This window comes from Eptatretus burgeri, chromosome 13 (genome assembly GCF_056783735.1).
Source record: "Eptatretus burgeri isolate ZD-2024b chromosome 13, Ebu_testis_v1, whole genome shotgun sequence".
NCBI lineage: Eukaryota > Metazoa > Chordata > Myxini > Myxiniformes > Myxinidae > Eptatretus > Eptatretus burgeri.
In genome coordinates, this window is record NC_140973.1 from 3,550,834 (window position 1) to 3,568,061 (window position 17,228).

Here is a 17,228-nt window from a genome sequence, read left to right on the forward strand (position 1 = left end):
CTCTTGACAGAGGAGTCTGAAGTGAAGGCCCGCTGCGCCGGTTACTTTGAGCGGTTGTACCAGGCTGATCCCCCAGCTGTCGAGTGGGACGTCAAGGGTGTTACAATCCCTGTTGCTGACCCTCGAATCAACTGTGGTCCACCTTCGCTTGTGGAAACACGGGCTGCGGTGAACCAGTTGAAACGGGGCAAAGCTCCAGGGATCTGTGGCATCCATGCTGGACTTCTCAAGGCTGGTGGAAATGCTGCACTCGTGTCGTTGCATGCAGTTTTGTGCTCTGCCTGGAACACAGGCATCATCCCAACTGACTGGAAGAGGGGCCTTGTTGTCCCTCTCTGGAAAGGGAAGGGTGATCGCCAAGACTGCAACAATTACCGAGGGGTGACGCTGCTCTCAGTGCCGGGCAAGGTCTTTGCTCGGATAATTCTTGATAGGGTTCGCCACCATCTGCTTGAGCACCAGCGTCCAGAGCAGTCAGGCTTTACACCAAAGAGGTCAACGATTGACCGTATCCTTGCACTTCGTGTCTTCACCGAACGCAGACGAGAGTTTCGGCAGGGGCTGCTTGCAGCCTATGTTGATCTCTGTAAAGCGTTCGATTCAGTGAATCGGGATGTCCTCTGGAGGATTCTTGGTCTTCGTGGGGTGCCACCAAAACTGATCGATCTGATGTCTGAACTCTACTCTGGTACTGAGAGTGCTGTGAAGTGTGGTGGTACCATCTCTGACTTATTTCCAGTTGTTGCTGGAGTTCGTCAGGGATGTGTACTTGCCCCCACACTTTTCAGCACTTGTATGGACTGGATTTTAGGGAGGATGTCGGAGAGATCAAGTTGCAGTGCATCGTTTGGCAATGTCAAGATCTCGGACCTTGATTTTGCAGCTGATGCAGTCATCTTTGCGGAGACTTTAGACATCCTCTTGGGGGCCCTCAAGGTGCTGAATGAGGAGTCGGAGCCGTTGGGATTACGGGTTTCTTGGGTCAAAACGAAGATCCAGGCTTTCGGTGACATCTTGGATGCTGCTGTCCTGTCTGTGTCTGTTTGTGGTGAGGATGTTGAGGTCGTAGAGAGATTCACTTACCTTGGCAGTGATATTCATGTCTCTGCTGGCTGCGAGTCAGAGGTCAATAGACGTCTGGGTCGGGCCTGGGGAGTCATGGATTCACTGGATCATGGGGTGTGGCGCTGCCGGTACCTGTGCGGGAGGACAAAAGTCCGAGTCTTCAGTTCCTTGGTACTTCCAGTCTTGCTCTATGGGTGCGAGACTTGGACTCTGACCAAGGATCTGAGACGGAGACTTAATTCCTTTGGTACCAGGTCTCTTCGGAGAATCCTTGGCTATCGCTGGTCGGATTTTGTGTCCAACGAGCGGTTGCTGAGAGAGACTCGGATGAGATTTGTTACCTGCATAGTCCGTGAGCGTCAGTTGCGGCTGTATGGACATGTGGCTCGTTTTCCTGACGCTGATCCTGCTCACCAGATTCTCTCAGCGAGGGAGTCTCATGAGTGGAGGAGGCCAGTGGGCCGACCACGTGCCTCATGGTTGCAGCAAGTTGACCATCATCTCAAGGAGATGGGGATGGGCCTGGCATCTGCCTGGGGGATGGCCAGACGGAGGCCCCTGGAGTACCGGCGGAAAGTGGACGCAGCGACGCGCTGTTCTGGCACATGCTCCCATACCTGACTGGTTTTGACATTTTAATTTTAAGTGAGCCAGTATCGTTCAAGATTTTCACCTGTTCTCTTGTGAGCAAAACATCAATTCTTACTGCTTCTTTTCTCTGAATTGTATTAACGTTAATCGTACAAGATTTTGAATACAAGAGGATAGTTTATGAAGATTGATTTGATTAACATATACGCCAGTTGGCACTTTACTACTCATTTATTTATCAAAAAAATTATGTGAGACTAATCATAACACCATTATCTGTATTAATCTGTAATTCTGTTTCTTCCAAAAGCAAACAATATGTATCGAGTTCTTCACTCTCTCCTTTTTCAATGTATAGGGAAGTATCCACTCGATTAGACTGTATAGTTTCCTTTTGAGCACTCAGGTCAATCGCATAGATTGTATGCAGACTTTTAAATGCTGTCATATCCAAAATAGGTTCTTTATTTCCATTGCTTTCACACACCTTTTGGTAAGACTTGTATGCTTCAGCATAATCATTTTTTCCCCAATTCATTTCCAATCTATCTCGTGGATAAAATGTTCCATCTAGAGAAATGCGAAATTGTTTCACCTTAGCATTATCACTCAATGCATTATTATTATCAGTGGCAGTATCACCATCTGTCTTTTTTAGAAATGAGCCACAGATATCATGGCTTTCCTTCCAGAACACCCAAATTCCACGTGTCAGTGGTTTGGTTCAGTTTAACGTATTGGCATCTTCTTTTAAAGTATGATACATTGAGTGGCTTCTTTGAGTTAAGTCTTCTATTCAACATCTCTTCTGTTTTAATATGGAGTATATTCACTAATATACCAACTAATTTCATCAATACCAAATTTATTCTGATCAGCAAAAGCATTTTCCACACCAAAAAGCAATCTATTTTCATTATCATTCCTTTGCAGTTGAAATTTAATTTTAAGACCATACAGAAATTTATCATGATCACAAAATCCAAATATACCTTTAAGAGGAATTGCCACAGTAAAACTATTATCTGCTTTTGTATCATCATTATACATTCCTTTCCTTTGACTATATCCAGGGTCTGTATTTGTTCCCATTGACATATCAGGAATAAAACCTTTGACAGCCCCCTTTCCCATTCTATCACTAAATGAAAAGAGTGTAAATTTCATCATTTCAGATGTAGCAGAGACATAATCAACCGCTTCAACTTTTTGTGTTCCAATGTACAAACGAACACTATCCAACATTTTCCAGAAGAAATCATTTACGAGTGTCGCGTTTGTGTTCGTCGCAGCCTTAGTGAATGTAAATTTCCACAACAAAAAACTTTCGGCTCGATTCAAATAAGTTTGTTGATTATTTATTTCAAAACTTTTTGTTCCATTTGCATTACAGTCTGTTCCAGTTATTACATTTACCTTGAAGTAGTCTTCTTTTTTTTAGTAGAGTTTGAGATGACAATGGTATCATCCAAATCATAGATACTATCAATTGCTTCCATACTTGTATTTATTTAGGAAAAAAGATGTTGAAACTTTTAAAACCCTGACCCAAGTATTTGAATTATTTTCTATCGTTCTTGGGGAGACAACTGAGTTTTGCCTTTCTTAATTTCTTTTATTGCTTGTAATTTATGAGATTCCTTTTGGGCATCTTTTATACTCTTTATAGCACCCGCTACATTTCCCACAGCAGAAGCAGTTGAACCAATTAGGTCTTTATGTTTAAGAGTAGTTGAACCTATACCCATTCGAGTATCAATTATGCCATCTCCTTTTTTTCTAAATTGATGTCCAACACCCTTTTGTCTCTTCGGTTTATAGTATCCTCTACCAAGATACATACCTTCACCCTTGTAGTATGGGAAAAGGAACATCCCATCCCCTGTAATTATTTTATATTTTCCCAACTCGTGTTTCCTCACAATAACCATTGTATTTATTAATTGGAAAACTTCACATAGGTGAATTCTGATGGATATAATTTCTCCATTAAAAGAAATCATGCGATTATCTTGGTCGGTTATCCTACAATTTACTCTGTATATGGTTTTTCCTGACACAGGTAGATAAACCAGATTTTTGGGTTCCATATTGAATTTCTAACCAATTGGGGTTGAGTATGCACTGAATGAAAATGTTGTATTTGTTCTTATTCCATCATTATAAGCGCCATCAATCAAATCACAATGAGTTAATACCGAATTTATGCCTGAGGATATTTGAATGACATTATCACTGTAAAACATCCCATTAGTTTTAATATTTTTTGAGGAGAAACCCAATAACTCTCTAAATGAATTTTCAATTGTGAAATCAACCTTGGAGTTATTTTTAAGTTTAATCGTTGATTTTGAAGTATATTTTTGAATATCTATAACAATATATTTTGGTTCATCACCCTGTTCTTTCATAAGACGAGCAATTTTGGAAGATATTTGAGAAATCTCGTATGCTCCGGGTGAAACTGTTATCGTTTTGTATCCACTTCCCGGATTATAACTAAACTTGTCATTTTTCTCGGTGACATTAAACAAGGTATTATAAGTTTCCATGGACAATAAAGACGCCTCAGATTCTTTTGTTGCGTCAAGTTGTAGTGGGTATGGGAATGAAGATGTGTGGTCACTTGTTGTGAAATTAAAACTAAGGATTGTGCTTCTCATCTTATTTAATATGAGATAAAATGTCTTTGTATTGACATTTATTAGTTATTTTCATGTTCATCAACTGGTCTAAAATGGCTGATGCTTCATTAAAACAATTATTTCCAGCCTTCTTACTACCGAACAGCAATAAGTCTATTAACTAATTGTGATGGGTCATTTGGAAGAAAACTAACACCTGAACCAAGCCTACTTAAAACCTGAATAATGTGTTTCTCCTTCTCATTCTTCCTACTTTTAGCAGATAGACTAACCCTATAATTAAGAGAGTCCAGCCGATCAATATATACTCTATCATCATTATTTTTCATATCCAATGGTTTATCAAAATACTTTGATTCATCCATCACATTGTGTTCCATCTTTTGTGAGAAGAAACATTAATCTGGGGGTTAATTTAACAGCGGGTTGAGCAGAAATCAAGAACCTTAATTCATCATTAAATATCAATACCTTTTCTTTAGCAAGATGGAATATTGCTGGTTGTTCTGTGTAATGAGACCTGCTCTGGTTTTTGAATCTGTTGAATATTCATTGTTTTGGAGAGCATTCACAATATAATCAGGAGGTTGATTGATCTCTTTCAGTTGTTGAAATAATCCTTCATCATCATATTCTAATTCTCTTATATGCTCCAATTCTTCCTCCGTCATTTGACTGAAATCTTTTAACATTTGAAGTTTTTTAGGAGTATATTCTATTGTGGGAACTGTGGAAGCATCTATAAGTTTTTTTCTTGGGAAGTTTTTAAAAGCGGTTAAAAAAATTTCTCTTGTTTTCTTTCAAATGCTTCTTCACCCGTTAGTTTCTGTCTGCGTTTCTTCTTTGTCTTCCTATTTTACAACTTTTGAAACCAGCTCTTGATATTCCTTAAAACTTCTTGCTCTTTCTTTGACATCCATTTATTTATTGGAAAATATCTTTTAATGAATTGTAAAGATCAACAGGGAAATTTTCCTTTTCTTCATCATTAAAGTAGATGTGTTCAAATAATTCCTTTTCTTTAAATATTTTATCAAATTCTTTATTAACATTAATACAAGTTGTAATTTCTTCCTCACTAATACTTGTATATCTGCTTTTCATACGTTTGCGTTGAGTTTCTTTATCAACTTCAAAACCGAATGATAAAATCTTAACCCCATTCCACTCAGATGTTTCATAATTTGTCTCATTCCTTCTGGATTAGTTTCTAATATCCCAAGACCACCAGATTTTAGTTTCTTTAACTCACTCTTACAATGTGAATATTTTTTTTGTACCAAGAGAAACCTCCTCAAATATTTGGACTTCATTCATCAATTGCATATGTTCCTCCACTGAAATATAGTAATAATCTTCACCTTCTACTTCTCAAGGTCGTATTGCTCTAGTTGTTGATACAATGCGTATCACGGGGTGTTTTTTAAACAAATTTAAAATATTCTCATTTGTACTACTAGTGCGTGCCCGTAAAAATAAATAAATAAATAAATAAATAAATATTTCAACCGCCAGCAACAAACAACAACCACACAGGCCGTTTCTTCGCTCTCGCGTGCCCATACGTGCGTGGGGCGGAAGTTCGCATATCACAGCTACGATGATTCGCAATTTAGGTTTTAATGGCCAATTATTCAATTAGTGCCAACGTATTTTGCCTTTTCGCAATGTCATCGCAAGGAAAAACAAAAAGAGAAGAGAAGAGAGAGAAAAAAATTACTTCCTGGTTCGGAGCATATCAGCACTCTGATGTTACCGAAATTTATGCACCGTCTCGTATGAAAACGATCATAACTTGCGGCATTGTGTTTATCTATAAATGCGCATAAGAAATCGAGAAATTATTAGAATACACGAAGTCATCACTCTCCGGAAGTCCGTACGTTGTAACCCGTAATGGGGAATGCGGCTGAGCTTCCCTTCCCCATCGGCCACGCCCACGCAACAACGTGTCTTGTCTGGTTTGGTAAATAAATGGCCATAACTTGGGAAGCACTTGTCCGATTAATATCAAACCTTGAAAAGGCACATCCTCAGGTCCCCAGCAATATATCTGGCAAGTTTCAATTAGATCGGACCAGTAGTTGTCGAGAAACAGCGGTCACACACACACACACACACACACACACACACACACACACACACACACACACACACACACACACACACACACACACACACACCCAAAAGAAATGGACCCCGTCGGGTCTTTATTCGGTTCTCCAGCCGAGGAGGATAGTTTAGCTGGGGGAACAGAGCCCAGGTACCTTTCTGCCTCATGCGGTCACACCGACTCCAACCCACCACAGTCGGTGGGACTCGAACCCACGACCCGAAATCCGTGAGCCCACAATCCTGGCTGCTCGACCACCACCATCACGAGGAGCCCCGCAAAAGACCGCAGACCATGATCGCAGACGACCACGACGACAGACCAAAAGCAATCAAAACGATGACTCCAGCGACGCACACCAAGAGCAATGGCCACGATGACTGCTCTACTCTCCTTCTCCAGCCACTCGCCTCCTGATTGGACGGTGGTGAACATCCCATCTGGCTGGGCGGGGCCGCCCTGAGGTAACTCGTCTCCGGATTGGTCGGGGGCGAACATCCCACCTGGCGGGGCCGCCCTGAGGTAACTAGTCTCCGGATTGGTCACGGGCTTCTGAGGTACTCCTATCCCTCATTGGTTGCGAGGAAAACCCATCTAGCAGGGTGGAGTCGACCTCACCTCGCCTATGCCCGTGGCCCCGAACACGTGCGTAAGGGAGTGAAGGGGAGATTTAATGTAAAAAAACCTGACTATGAAGAAACCCGCAGTGCACACATGAAATTCCCATTAGACATCAGGGACGGGACCCGAACGATAAACACATACTTATCGAAATAACTAAACTTTGGGACTGCTGACTCGTCTGTGTGCAAAAGGCTTCCAAATCCATAACAATATCTCATCTTGTTTCACAACAATCTATTTATATTTTTCAGTCGTGTGCTTCAAATAATCCCCAAATTCCTTTTTTACTACATAATGTAGAACAATTGTCTTTCCAAAAATTGTTTATATCTATTGAATTTAACTTGAATAAAATAAAAGTATTAGCATTGTTTCTTATTGAGCGACGAGGGAGTTGAAAGTATGATCGACTAAGATAAATACAATTACAAGAAGAATGTCTCCCTCTTGTGCAGTAGCTATCCATTACCATTTGGTTTCTCTCATTAACACAATCATCAAAGATAACGAGGTTCTTTTTTGATTTCTCCAAATATTGTGGAGAAGGTATATCATCCATATTATCACTAAGAATACAAGTTATCAGCTTAGATTTCTTTCTTTTTTCTTGATGAAAATTATTTTCCTCACAATCTCTCATAGTTTAACCGACTCTGTGTATCACAAAATAGTTGTATTATATCTTCAATGTTGTAATCATTTAGTTTGTCTTGAAGTTTAAATAAACCGATTATATCTTCTTTTTGAAAACGAGCATTAAAACCTTGTGAGAGTAGTTGATACTCAGGTTGAAAACTTGACTTTGTGAAGATTATTAAATTATCGTAATCTAAAAAGTTGGGAGTATGGAGCATCTTTAAAAGTAAGCAAGTTTTTCCACATCCGCTTGAACCAACTATGAGACATCTTAATGAATTTGGAAGATTTTTATGGTTGTTAAATTTTATCTTATTTTCCCAAATGGGTAAAAAAAAACATTCATTTATATATTTGGAAAACAGGTTATTTAATTTATTATTGGCTTTTTTAGAAACTCTATATTTTATCCTAAGTTCGGGTTTAATTTCAAGATAATCCCTTATTTTATTTATACAATATCTTGTGTTGATATTTACCTGAAAATGGCAATCGCGAATAATATATAACAACAATCCTTTGAACATTTCTCTAATACGTTCAGTTTCTTCCATTGTAAGGAAAGGTGTGTTATCACCCTCATACTTAACATTCATTTCTCCAATCAATCTTGTAAAGTAATTCATTTTTGGTGTAAATCTAAAAGAATTATATTCCTTTTTATATTTTTTATTATCATTAATTAGAAGATAATCACAGAATATACATTGTTTATAGGCTTTTGACTGTGTTTAATCCCACTCTATCACTTCTTCTTCTTCTTCTTCTTCTTTAGGCTGCTCCCGCTAGGGGTCGCCACAGCGGATCATCCGTATGATCCGCATCGTGATTTGGCACATGTTTTACCTAACCCTAACAGCTTGGTTGCCTCTTACAACACAGGGATAAATCCCACTCTATCACATGCAGGACAATTCTCAAATTTGTCATATGGAGAATCAGGGAATTCAAGAGCTCAAGATCTCGTATACTATTTATATTTATAAAGTAAAACTTTGCTTAAACTAAAATTCATCTTCGGTATCATCTTCGGTGCTTTCATTGGTGCTTTCACAATCATCTATAAAACTACTTTCATAACTATCGTTTGAACACAAACTCTTGGTATCATAACTGTCTTCTGTTCCAACAGAGATACTATCATCACTCTCATAATCTTCAAAATCTTCAGTTGAATAATGACATATTTAATTAGTAGAAAAAAACATTACCATCTATATACTCTTTTTCATTAATGGTTTCAACTACTACATTTTTTTTATATTAAAGGTAATTTTAAAAAAATGATCCTTAACTACTATTGAACAAAATGTTATTTCACCTGATATATTAACATCCTTTATTTCATCAGGATTTACATCTTTCGGGTTGTTGAAAAAAAAAATACGAATTTCTCCTTGCATATTACAGATGGTCTTATCTTTTCTTTCTAAAGCTTCATCCATAAGGTTTTTCTTTTTTGATACTTTTTCTTGTCTCATTGCTTTTTCTAGTTTTGAATATATTGCCAGAAAGAGAGGAGAAACTTTTGTTAGAGCTACTTTAATTGATGTTCTTCCAGATATACTGAAAGCCCTTCCACTGAAGGAAATTGAAGAACTCATATTATTCACCATTATTGTTTTTATCCAATAGTTGTTATATTTATCTTTATTCAATTTTACATCCTCGACATATTTCTCAGTATCTTTTACAAATGAAGAGATTGATTGAAACTTGTCTTTTGTGTCTTGATACATTGTATTTATTAAGTGAAAAAAGTTGAAGGATAAAATGGTTTTTAAGCACAGATCCACCTATAAATTAAACAGAATTTTCTTCAAGAAAATTTTATTTTAAGCAAAGTTTTGTTGTATAAATATGGTGAATACAACGTACTGTGATGTTTGTCATAGTGAATATAAATGTTATAAAAAAAAAAACACCTTCAAACCAACAAACACAAATTCAATCTTTTCAGACAAATACTCCACTTGACAAAGAAACAAAACATTGTGATCGATGTGATAATGATATTCTTTAAAAAAAATTATAAACACCTTCATTCACGCAAACACAAGGACAATGAAGAGAGGGAAGGTGCCACTAAATTCTCCATTGAAAAAAGTGATGGAGCATTTAAAGGACATATAAAAATAACATTGTTTCGCTTTCAAGACCCTGGACCATCTTCAATCATTGAAGCTGTTGATATGGTTAAACAAAGTATTGAAACGATAATTAAAAACACATTAAGTGAAATGAAAACTTTTAAGTTTTATATGGGAGTAAAATTGAATATGGTAAGAGAAGGTGATGAAACTACTCCCGAATGAGGATAAACCCTCCCTTTATCTCATCATTTCAAGATTTTGTCAAATGTGATGTTTACGATGAACTCCAGAGACAACAACAAGATGCTGATAACACTCTAGTAGGTAGTGGATTTGCTATTATAAAATTAATTTTTTAGATTTACACATCTTGAAATTAGATCCTCTTCAAGCTTCTTCTTCTTATGTTGATTTACCAAAAGAGATAAAACTTAAGAAAGCGGTTGTTAATATTCAAAACAAAGATAATAAATGTTTTCTATAGTCTGTTCTTGCTCACTTACATCCTCCAAATGGAATCCTGAAAGGGTTGAACATTATAAGAAATACGAGAATACATTAAATGTTAAAGATTTAAAGTTTCCAATGTCATTGAGAGATATTCCTAAATTTGAGAAAATGAATAATCTATCTGTTAATGTATATGAATTAACGGATACAAACAAAGTTCAGATATTAAAAATTTCAAACTATAAAAATGATGAAACACACATTGACCTTCTCAACTTTACTTCAAAGGAAAAATCACATTATGCTTTCATCAAAAAATTATCAAGATTAACCAAATCACAACTATATAAGAGAAAATGTAAAACGTATCCTTGTAAGAGATGTCTCAACTCCTTTTACACAAAAGAACGATTAAATCAACATTCAAAATATTGTAGTAATCATAAATCAACCGTAATCAATTTACCAAAAGCAGGCTCAAACATATCATTCAACGATTTTATCAAATCTATAAAACATCCGTTTGTGATATATGCTGATTTTGAAAGTATTGTTGCGGGCCAGAGGTCGGTGGCAAGAACGTCCACTAGGTGGGGAAAGCTACGTCGTCTCTACCAGACTCCCTGTAATTGTGGGCCAGCGCTCGGATAACTCCGCGAGCCGGCGGGTCGTTTAACCGACCGTGGAACGCCAATATCTCGACCGCGTGGCGTAGGGTTATTTTGTCTAGATCCAATGTACCTAAGTCACCAGGCGGTCTCGGCTACCGGGGATCCACGCCCTCGGAATGCATGGCCGAACCAGATTCACTCTACCGGCAGCAGTAAAATTGCACTACCGACTACCACTCTGCCACCCACCTTTCTGGCTCGGATGCAGTCGAGCAGGCCTCCCCAGGACGTCCCAGCTGGAATGAACGGATTATCGGGAATAAAAACTCGGCTAAACTCAGATCCGAACCATGCTGAACCAATGCAAGAAGGCACGGAAACGAACTGGGGACATTTCTAACAAGTTTTATTTACAGTAAAAGACAATGGCAAGACTTATCGTGGATATGCAATCAAGCAATATTTAGAATGATCCAAAAAAACACTTATTCAGTTCTACTTAAAGACGGGCCCACACGCAGACACACACACAAATGAAAGGAAACCCAGTTCTTTATTGGACCCTCGCAGCTGAGGAGAGGGACAAGCTGGGGGTCAGAGTTCGGATGGGTACCAGGCCGTTGGAGAAAGGGGGTACTCCGTGCTGCATCACCTGACAATGGTCACTGATTTGGTCCCCAGTCGCACGTGTGGGAATCGAGGTTTGTGGGAAAGCTCGGGTGGTGAATGGCTGGGGTCCACGGAGGGGGTCGGGGTCACTCTTTCCTTCCTTGTAGAGGGCCAGCAGAGACGTTCGCCGCCTTGACGACCTTCTGCTCAACCCTTGTGACAGCCCTCATAACAACCTTCGTAACCCCTTCGGAACAGCAAAAACCCTTTCGTGACAGCAAAAATCCACCAAACTCCGCTTTCCGAGAGTGCTCGGGGATTTTTTTTTGACCTCCCTCAACAGGGAGAGGCCCTTGGTGAAACACACCTCGCTGTCCGCCTTTGATTGGACAGGGTCCTACGGCCCACCCTTCCGGGGCGGGGCCTTGGCCCCTGCCGGGAAACCCCAGTCACTCTTCCACGCGGGTTCATATTTGACGAGTAACAGTATCAACGTTGCAAAAAGGTCGTCGTGAAAGAGTTACAACGTTTGTGGAAGCCGAGAAACTGGAACCGCGAGATCCTGCCTCGGCACGTCAGGGTGCGAGAAGGCAGCCGATTGGCGGTGGATCGTGACGGGGGATGGGATGGTTGTTAGATGGAATAACCTCACTAAAAGAAATCGCAACGCACGCCTTTGATTCTCCCACAAAACAAAAGGAAGGGGATCTGACTACACACATACTTAATGACATAACTGACTTTTGCGACCTGTATGTTGAATGCGTATGGTTTCTAGATCCGAAACAGTATCCTTGAAAAGATAGATACTGTTTCTCCAAATCCAAATAAATCATACACAAATAAATATCAAAAACATACTCCTTGTGGTTTCTGTTATTATATCAAATCATCTGTTGGTGATGAATACAAGTTAGAACTTTATAGAGGAGAAGATTCCTCAGAGGAGTTTGTAAGATGATTGGAAAAAGACTATAAGACGAAGAGAAATAATGGTTAAAACCTATAAACCAATGTCATTAACAAAGGGAGAGAAAAAGGAATTTGGAAAGAACAGTATGTCATATTTGTGAGGAAAAAATTGAGGGAGAGGTCAAGGTTAGGGATCACTGTCATCTTACTGGTAAATATAGAGGTCCAGCTCATTCCCGTTGTAATCTTAATTACAAGCCCCCAAACTTTATTCCTGTCTTTCTTCACAACAACGCTCACTATGACACACATCTATTTATAAATGAACTTTCAAAGACATCTGGAGATATTTCTGCTATTCCTAACACAGATCAAAAATGTATCTCATTCACAAAAACAATTCATACATCCCCCATAACCCATATCAGATTTCTTGACACATCCAAGTTTATGGCAAGTCCATTATCTAACTTAGCATCAAATATTAAAAACTTACTGAATCTTAAATCACATTTCTCAAATCAAGAAGAGATTGATCTCTTATCACAAAAGGGAATATATCGGTATGACTATATGGATTCATTTGAGAAGTTTAAAGAAAAACAACTTCCTTCAAGGGAAAGTTTCTATGGCAAGTTGAATAAAACTCATATTTCCGATAGAGATTATACACAAGCAAAAAAGGTTTGGGAGAAGTTTAATATAAAGAATCTTGGAGAATATCATGATTTGTATTTTAAAATGATGTATTGTTATTGGCTGATGTGTTTGAAACTTTTAGAACAGTCTGTCATAATAAAAATTATTATGGATTAGACCCCATTCACCATTACACAGCCCCGGGTTTGGCTTGGAGTGCTATGTTAAAAATGACAAAACTAAATTTGGAATTAATCAGTGATGTAGATATGCTTTTATTGATGGAGAAGGCTAAAAGAGGAGGCATATCTCAAGTATGTTCCAAGAGATATGCTAAAGCAAATAACAAATATCTTCCTGATTATAATAAGAATGAGGACAACTCTTACCTGATGTATTATGATGCTAACAATTTGTATGGGTGGGTGATGTCTCAATCTTTACCTTATGGAAAACTTAAATGGGTTAACGAAAAACATTATGAAAAAGTTTTACAAGACGTCTCCTCTCAAAAAGAATTGGATGAAGCTGAAGTTTGATATGATTTTGAGGTTGATTTGAAATATCCAGAAGAACTTCATCACAAACATAAAGACCTACCTTATACCCCTGATAAAGAAAGTCCAAGAAAAGAATGGTTAAGTGATTACCAACAGTCATTCAATATAAAAGGTAAATCTCCAGAAAAACTACTTACTACATTAAATGATAAAGAAAGTTATGTTTTGCATCAAAGGAACTTGAGACAATATTTATCTGCTGGGTTGAGACTGAGGAAAATTCATCGGATTTTGAAATTTAAACAGTCATTGGTTAAAGAAGTATATTGATTTTAATACAAAAAGGAGAACAGAAGCAAAAACAGATTTTGAGAAGGACTTTTATAAATTAATGAATAATGCTGTATTTGGAAAGACTATGGAAAATGTTAGAAATAGACAAAACATAAGACTTGCTACATCTTGGAAACAGGCTTCAAAGTTAATTAATAGACCAAGTTTTGAACGGGCGGAGGTGTTTTCAGAGAACTTTTGTGCTATTCATTTGAAAAAAGAGAGTATTGAAATGGATAAACCTATTTATATTAGGAACATCAATTCTTGACTTGTCAAAGTCGTTAATGTATGAATATTACTATAATAATTTAAAATCAAAGTATAAGGATAATGTGTCATTGTTATATATGGATACAGATAGTTTTATATTGGAAATTAAGACAAGTAATGTATATGAGGAAATGATTGATATACATGATACAAGTAATTATAAGTCAGGTGATGTGTTGTTTTCATCAAAGAATAAAAAGGTTATTGGTAAGTTTAAAGATGAATTGGGTGGGAAGGTCATGAATGAATTTATAGGATTGAGATCAAAGTCTTATGCTTTAAAAGATGTTTTTACGTATATTGATAATAATAACATTGAAAGGTGTGATAAGAAGCTAAAGGGAATAAAGGTAAATATAATCAAGGAAACAATAAACTTTAAACATTATTACAACTGTTTAACCTTTAAGAAGGAAAAGTACAGAAAAATGAATGCAATAAGAAGTTATAAACATCAATTATATACAGAAGAGATAAATAAGAAAGCATTAGGAGCTTTTGATGATAAAAGATATATTTTAGAGAATGGAATCATTAGTCTCCCTTATGGTTATAAGTGTTAAGATATTGGGTTGGGAATTTTAACAGGCTACTGCCATATTTTTTTTTTTTTTTATAAATGATAGAACCAAGTAATAACCAAACCAAAGAGTGGAGATGTAATCAGCCTTGGTATTTAAATGGAAAACATAAAGAATGTGAGAAATATCAAATAAGTCTTGTTGAAGAAATAACCGGGGTAAAAGTAGATAAAATAAATAAGCGGATAAATTTAATTACAAATAAGTTCGAGGATGTAAAGAAAAAAATTAATATGCTTGAATGGACTGAAAACTTTGATGGTTATCAATTGAACAATGGAAAAACAATTTACTACAATCTCAAAATGATATGTGGCTCAGTAGGTGGTCAAACAACAGCATTTCTTCTCTGCTCAACAAAGACACAAAAACCAAGTTCCAAAGTAATCTTTGTGAATATACTCGATGGTGATGAATGTAATAGAAAAATTAAGTTATTCACCAAAGTAGAACATGGACAAATATTCATTGGTTCGCTCTTTGAGTGGAATGAAAATATGAAAGGAAAGAAGTGGTTTAATCAGTAAGTATCAATTTTACATTTGCTTGTATGGGAGGGAAGGGGATAGGTGGGGAGAAAATCAGTCTCCTATTTTGGGCTTTTGGGGCTTGAGTCAGTCTCAATTTTACATTTGCTTGTATGGGCGGGGGAGAAAATCAGTCTCAATTTTACATTTGCTTGTATGGGAGGGGGAGGAAATCGGTCTCAATTTTACATTTGCTTGTATGGGAGGGGGAGGAAATCGGTCTCCTATTTTTGGCTTTTGGGGCTTGAGTCAGTCTCAATTTTACATTTGCTTGTATGGGAGGGGGAGAAAATCGGTCTCCGATTTTACATTTGCTTGTATGGGAGGGAAGGGAATAAATGAGTCCAATTTTGCGCTTTTGGGGCTTGAGTCAGAAAGTGTTTCCCTTTTCCCCCATTCATTTGAATGGCTGCCTCAGAATCCCCATTTATCCTCTACTACCATTGCTATCATACACATCCATTGGCTTAACATCCATCTGATGAGTGGTGCACGCACGCATTGACACCCAATCAGACACTGCTTCATAGAACTCTAAAGATTTGTTAAACAGGAACTATCTTTGGTAAACCCCTGCTGACTACCTTTAATTAGTTTGTATTTATTTAAATGGTTCCTCATCTGCTCCTTAATTAATGTCTCCAACACCTTCCCCACAACTGAAGTCAAACTAACAGGTCTATAGTTTCCCAATTCTTCTCTGGATACTTTATTAAATAATGATGTTACATTTGCTCCTCTCCAATCCCAATACCTGTCCTGACTCCAGTGAACTCTTGAAAATATCCGTTAACATCTCGGTTACCTGCTCAGACACCTCCATCAATACTCTCGGGTGCATATTATCTGGACCCTGAGCCTTATTTACTCTTAGATTACCGAGCTGTTCCTTTAATTCCTCCACTCCAACCTGGATCTTCTGTAAAAGCCCTTCCTCACCTCCTTGATAGATACTCTCAGCTATTGGCAATTCCCCTGACTGTTATTGTGTAAAAGTTGAAGCAAAATACCTGTTTAATAAGCCTGCCATCTCACCTTTCTCACAAACCACTCTCCCAGTGCTATTCCTCAATGGGCCCACACTGGTCTGAACCGATATACTTAAAGAATGTCAAGCTGTTATGTTTAATATTCTTAGCCATGTCTTTCTCATACTCTCTTTTGGCTTGTCGAGTTATTTTATTAACTTGCCTCTTTACTTCGATAGTGATATAAATCTCACTCCAGTCCTGTTATTTTATACCAAATAAATGCCTTCTATGCCTGGTGTTGGCTTCATGGTTATGGTGGTTGGCTTGGGATCCTAGGGTCCTGAGTTCAAATCCTGCTCAGCTGTTGAATTAATACCAGGTGGGGTTGACAACTTGTCATCCTTCTGAGGTCAGCAAAATGAGTATGAGGTTGCTGGGATGATTGAGCCATTCGAGTATCCTGTCCAGGAGTGGCGACCCATCCAGGATTGTGCCCAGTAACCAAGGAGACTGCTTTGGCAGCACCGGCACTCTGTACAGAGAATGGTCCCAATGGATGGATGGAAAGGCCTTCTGCTTCTCCTTAATAGCATTCCTTATCTCGCTTCTCAACCAACGTGACCTGTTTCTGCTTATAGTTTTACATCTCTCACTTGTGGTCTCATGTGCTGAGACTTTTGATTCATCTCGCTCTCATCCATCAAGCTCTCCTTACAACGAGCCCTTTGGCCAAGCCTGTGCTCACGTCTGCCTGTTCAGACCGCGAGAGCCACCAAGGGGGAGCTTGCACCCTGCGTGGGTCTGCACACTATGGGAAACAAGAACCTGACATTTTCGGTGATAACCATTTGGGGGAGAAAAAAAGAGCTCTTTTGCTATGATGAAGGGTCACTGGTCAAGGCATCAGCTTCTTGCTTCCCATGACAATTAGCATGCATCAACATCTGTTGATTTGATTCATCGTTCTACCTGTCCACCGACATACATCGACACGAGCCTTCACCAACAAGACGAGCTTTGTCATGTGCTTAACATATTACTTTGTCTTGCAATAT

At 38.1% G+C, this 17,228-nt stretch overlaps 1 protein-coding gene across 2 annotated transcripts in view; it reads right to left on the reverse strand.

The window, feature by feature from the left end:
- The window catches only part of FKBP14 (FKBP prolyl isomerase 14), a 47,033-nt gene that overhangs the window by 19,099 nt on the left and 10,706 nt on the right, over nt 1-17,228 (reverse strand). The gene's annotated exons all lie outside the window — the stretch shown is intronic.